The 5,869-nt window shown below is 37.5% G+C and overlaps 1 long non-coding RNA gene across 1 annotated transcript; it reads right to left on the bottom strand.

Moving 5' to 3' along the window:
- Positions 1-1,209: 1,209 nt before the first annotated feature.
- On the bottom strand, positions 1,210-2,703 carry LOC147431784 (uncharacterized). Its single transcript, XR_015185686.1, has 2 exons — positions 2,461-2,703; positions 1,210-1,324 (listed from the first exon to the last, which is right to left on the bottom strand). It is a non-coding gene; the product is annotated as an uncharacterized LOC147431784 (long non-coding RNA).
- Between the last annotated feature and the right edge of the window lie 3,166 nt (positions 2,704-5,869).

Genomic DNA, 5,869 nt, shown 5'->3' with positions numbered 1-5,869 from the left:
TGGCCAAGATTTGCCCCCATCCCAGGCATTCCATCAGCTGACAACAAGGCACAAGTAGTCCTAGACCAAACCATCTATGCAATATTAAAACAAAGACATACTTAGATCTAAAAAAATGAGCAAGTTTGAAAGCAAAGAGAACCTCTTTGAAATGCAATCCTTGGTATTTAATTTTTTAACACAACACATTGTGACAAAACTGACATATATAATGTCTCCAAAGGTGAGACCATTAATCTTTTGACCTTGAGGCGAACAATAATTTTACATTGAAAAATTAGCAAGAAGAGTATATTACAAAATTTGCACATCGAATCTTCTATGAAGAAAAAATCCTTCTATGAAAAGTCACACTCATCGTCAACAAATATATTGCGAATGTGAGGTTTATCGAGAAGTTGCAAATCAAAGCGATTATCTGATGTCATTTGTCTCGCTTCTGTTTCAATGTACATGGGAAATATACTTCACAAAAAAAATAAAAAAATAAACTAACCAATTAGTATAATGAGATCCTTCACAACCATCTATGAAATATTAAACCAAGACATACTTAGAGATCATTAAACACATCATGAAATAGGAAAATCAAAACACACATAGAGTATCTAAAAGTGTATAAACATTTTAGCTATGGGATGTGAGTCTCGCTAGTCATCGAAAGGTTCGCACCCATAGGCCTTTCATCCTCATCCTCCAAATCAATAGGAACCAGGGCCTCCTCTCTACTCCGCTTTTTGCTACGGAAAATAGGCTGCAAAAGACTTGTAACAATGCTATCATCAGAGTCCAACAAACCACACACTCGCCCCAAAGCCGCACATGCCACCAACACAAGTGTAGTTTCGCACCCACACTCTAGGTAGATGCCTTTGCTCCGACACAACATCTCTACAAAAGCACCCAAAAATATAGAGCTCCGTTGCAATGATCCACGCCAAGGCACCCCAATGCCAAAAATGGATATCGAAGTATCTAGGATAGAGTGTTGCATGATAGAATCTATAGGCCTCATGCCAACTGCTTGAAAACAAGGCATACTCTCAGCTATGTAAACGGGTGGTGTTGGACCTCGTCGATGCACCATGTACAACATCAAGGTCTCAAACAAAAAATAGACAATAGAAGAAATGTTATATTCTGGAAAAGGTACACAACTTAAATAAAAGTATATGATAACTACAAATAAAAAATAGGGGTCACGTCAACTTTGTCTCCTCCTGTCTCCATGAAGCCAAAGGGAGTATGGATGAAGTACCACTTCGTCGATAAATCTGCATGTCTGAATCAATGATGAATCTCTCCACCCATCGAAGTGAATCACCTGAAATTAAAATCACCACATGAGTAGTTAATGACTTTTAAATGTGAACTCCAAATACATACTTTAAAGTGGTGAAAGACTACAGCATCAACAAGCATCCCGAGTCCGATAAGGTGTTCCATGCAAGATGAATTCCTCCATGAACATGATCCTCTATGATCCTATCCCACATGGGATTGACACCATAGCCACTAACCAAACCTCCATATGGAAGGTCTAGGAAAGTAAAATCTATAGTCCATGCAACTGAATTTCCACTTTGCCTATAAACAAATCACTTAGGTAGGCCTTGAGAATATGCTTATGAATCAAAGCCCAAGATGAAGACCTAACTCCCAATGAAAAATCTCCAAAAATGGCAATGTAATCTCCATTGACAACAAAACATTGATCAAGATCGGGACTAGTCTGACCATGCATCGTGATATTATTTGGGTAATCAAAGGAAAAGACACGACACAATCAAGAAGACCCACAAATATATGAGAAAAACATTCAAATTTAGACAAAAGATCACTGCAATTGAATATCAACTACAATGTGTATCGTAAGTACGGGTGGTAGTACAACCATGTGAGGATGGACTAGCTTCCTTCATCAAAACATTTGTAGTAGTGTCTGCTACATCTTCCTTCCCTTTTTAAGACAACCCTTCCCAATGAAAATACTTTTAAAATATAAATTTTATACATTTCAAGACAAAATATGCAAATATAAATTTCCTTCTATACCTCAAGATGAATCTGTTGGTCATATTGCTAGGCTTCGTGGAAGCCCTAAACCTATAACACCCAATGAAGCTGGCACAAAAGAAGCTCCAATGGCATAAAAAACTCCATCTCTAGGAATGGAATCTCTAAGGTCTCTCTCATGAGCTAGCACGTGGCCTTTCTCTATTTCAATCCACCAAGGACAAGCTTAAATCTTCCATGTAGAAAGCTTATGTAAATCCTTCAAATACATGCAAGAATCTGGTATGTTCAATTGTGTCCCCTTTCTAGCAAGTAGTGGAATCAAAAGAAGAATCTTTCAAGACACCAAAAAGGACAAGAATCTTGACAACACACATAAGGAATACATTATTTGTGCACATCTATAAATAAATAAATTACATTGCAATATGATAACAAAAGTACCTGTATGTCAATCTCTGAGAAGCCATACGCAAAGTGTCAATCTTTTTTTGGTCTTGTTTATCAACATCTTTTGTTCTCATTGCCAAAGACACCTCCAAAGGAAAGAGATAAGGCCTAGCCTCAAGTTTTATATCCTCAAAGTAGAACATTAGAGTACAATCAAGCGACAATACTACGTCTCCACATGTGCCATACATATCCATCACAAATTGTGATGCTCTATCAAAGACCCCAGCCGAGAGGCTCTCCTGATGAAGACAGCTTGAGCCCACCAAAAAACAAATTGAAGAACCATTCAATACTTTCTTCAAAGCATCAGAAGTTAGTAGTATGATAAGACTTACATTCTATAAACAAGGTCTCCCTTTTTGATGCCATATGTAGCTCTAGTTAGATTATCTGCCTCTAGAAGAGACAATCACAACATCTTGTTTGTATTGGAGCATCCAAAACAACAATCAAGTTGATCTTCTCCAATGTTGCCCAGCTTCCATGGCTCCATTTCAACGACAAAAATGTTGCTAGCCAATCCAAACCGAAGTGTGGGTCCAAAATGTGAAGAAGCTTTAAACACCAAAAAACAACGACCTCAAAAATATTTCATTAAACCATACCACTCTCACAACAAAACTTACAAACAAGAAAGAATACCTATCCAATCTTATCAATGTACTTTGTAGTGAGATCATGATATATTTTATCATGCTTTTTCTTTCAATCCTCATCATGCAAACTCTCATGAGGAAGCTGATCCACCCTTGTGTTATATTCCTTGGTCATTTGCACCTATCACAATAAGTAAATAATAAATGGTCCATGAAAGTTGCATGGCACCCTGAATGAAAGAGATAGATTGCATGGCATTCAATACAAAAGAGATAGAAAGCATTGCACATATATCATAGAGAAGTCGTGTAAGATATTTATCTGTTAGTGGATACCAAAGTTCTTGCCCCTTAGAATAGTATTTTTTGACATCAGCAATCAACTTCTTGTCCTTTTTGGGTAGAGATTTTAGGTAAACATCAGGATCGGCAACACAAATGTGAGACAAATTTACAATCTCATCCCGAAGATGTGTAGTAACAAGAGAATGGGAATTCATACTAGCAACACCCAAACAAAGAACTTAAAACTTTGAATTGACTTGAATATAAAAATAAGTTTCCAATAATCCTAAAAGTTATAAAGAGCACTTACAAGTTCATTTTCTGAAGGCTACTGAGTAAAGTTATCTTAAGAGATTTGGTGGGATCAATAATTGTACAAAGAAAAATGCATTGCTTATCTTTTCATGGAAAAATATTTTCTTTTATTGCTTGAGTCCATGCCATTGTTCTATGGTTTCCCTCCCAAACATAGAACATATGCCCCACAAAACCTAACAACCTAGGCGTATTTTGTAACTCCATTGCAAACTCGTCGTTGACCTCTACCCAAAGTGTATCCCACTCCTTTGTCACCTCATCTGAATCAGATCATATGATCAAATGCATAATAACTTAAAAAACAAAAATCATTGAAAGACAAAATAGAAATTATTTTCTCACATGCGACCATTCTTTCCTCTCTCTGACATGTCTACAAGGAAACAATGAAATACCCTTTTGTTTTTACATCTAGCCCTCTTTCGCAAAGGTAGACTTCAAACCACATAAATCGTCCCTCAAGCCTTGGATAGAGACGGTAAAGTGGAATAGGAGGACACTCAAAGCAGCTGAAGATTCTAGTAGAAGCCAAAATATATGCACCTTTTCGTGTAAATGCATTGGCTTCATATTTTGGCCCAATGGCTGTAGAAATCCATCTCTTATTTCCCATGGCACAATCTGCAAGTTAATTTCTTTAGCCACCAAAATGGGATCCACATCATGTAGAGAGCACTTTTCCCATCTGTGAAGACAATCTTCTTCAGGAAGATCCTGTCCTACTCCCATTTTTTTGACTCCAAAGCAGAGTTGATTTGGTCTGCGGAGTCATATGTTCCAATTGGCAAGGAGTTGAACACCCTCCTGCCAGAATGACCTCAAGATCTTGGGCTGGCCAAAAAGTTGTACACAAACAAAGAAATTATCACAAGCAATATACTTATCATGTTGAAAGACTTATTGAGCTAAAAAAAGGCCAGAATCTCATTTACATAGTAAACAAAATTTCAAAGAAAACATGATAGTCCTCAAGACACCTCACAAAATCCCATGAGTAAAATATACAATCAGTTCAAATATTTAAAAACAACTCATATAGTGCATCATTTCCATGGAAAAGTCCTTCCATTGTGCTTGATATTTTCACTAATGTGATCAATAAGTCATGAAGTTTCCAGCCAATGCTAAATAAGTTCAACCAAGGTTACCCTAAAAACGATGCAAATAAACAAAATATATAAAGTTTTATAAGGTCTCAAGTGATCTACGTGGGCGCAAAACCCTCAGCAAGCATTACAACACCATTTCCATGAAAACCTTTGCTAAGGTGCCTAAAATTTTAAACCAATGTGATCAATAAATCTAAGGAGTTGCCTATCAATGCTAACTAAGACCAACCAAGGCTTCAAGGATCTACAAATATAGGAAACATAGATAAAGTTTTATTATGTCTCAAGGGATGGCGCAGATCCCTCAGTAAGCATTACATGTCCTGGGCATTTTAGATTACGTTGGAGTGAAAAATAACCAGGGAAAAATGCAGAGTCTGTAGGTTCTAAGGGCATCATATCAAACACAAAATTTTGCCCGAATAGATCTTCGCCGACGTAGATGGGTTTAGCTAGTGTTGCTTTCAAAGCATTATTACTTTTTGGCCTTAAATGCAAACCATTGAAATGTTTTCCAATGAATGAATTTAGGCTCTGACAGGCTGTTTCACATACATTCTATCTACACATCGTTTCATTTAAGAGATAACGCTTGAAAGTTTCCCAGATCTCTTGAGGCTCAAGCTGGACAACAACAAATTCAAAGGAAGCATCCCTTTTGGTATAAGCATGATGAAGAAGCTCCAAACCTTGTCTCTGAAAGGGAACCAATTGAGTGGACCTCTTCCAGATTTTGTGTCACAATGCCATTAGTTGTTACACAGTTGGTTTTGGCATATTTAATCACCATTTAATTAAGGTCTTGAGGCACATCATTCTTGTTGAAGGCATCTGCGCCGGCACAGATGTGTTCAGCTCTATTGAAAGAGGCCTATTCACACAAATAGTGATATAGTGAAGATATTAGCAGGCGTACCTCTCATAGGAAAATCCAACCTCGATGAGAAGGAGGGGGAGGATGATAGGGAGATGACCTCAGTGTTGCGTGGGTAGAGGCTAGTGGTGCAGGGCGGTCTACCATATCTTTCACCTCTTGTAGCCTCAGATTCACATTATTGGTTGTTTTACAACTCTCAGTGCTTTTTCAAAGTG

This window comes from Adiantum capillus-veneris, chromosome 21 (genome assembly GCF_014529385.1).
Source record: "Adiantum capillus-veneris isolate H3 chromosome 21, ASM1452938v2, whole genome shotgun sequence".
NCBI classification, from domain to species: Eukaryota; Viridiplantae; Streptophyta; class Polypodiopsida; order Polypodiales; family Pteridaceae; genus Adiantum; species Adiantum capillus-veneris.
Note: the sequence above shows the minus strand (reverse complement) of the source record. Positions and strands in the feature narration are given on the sequence as shown.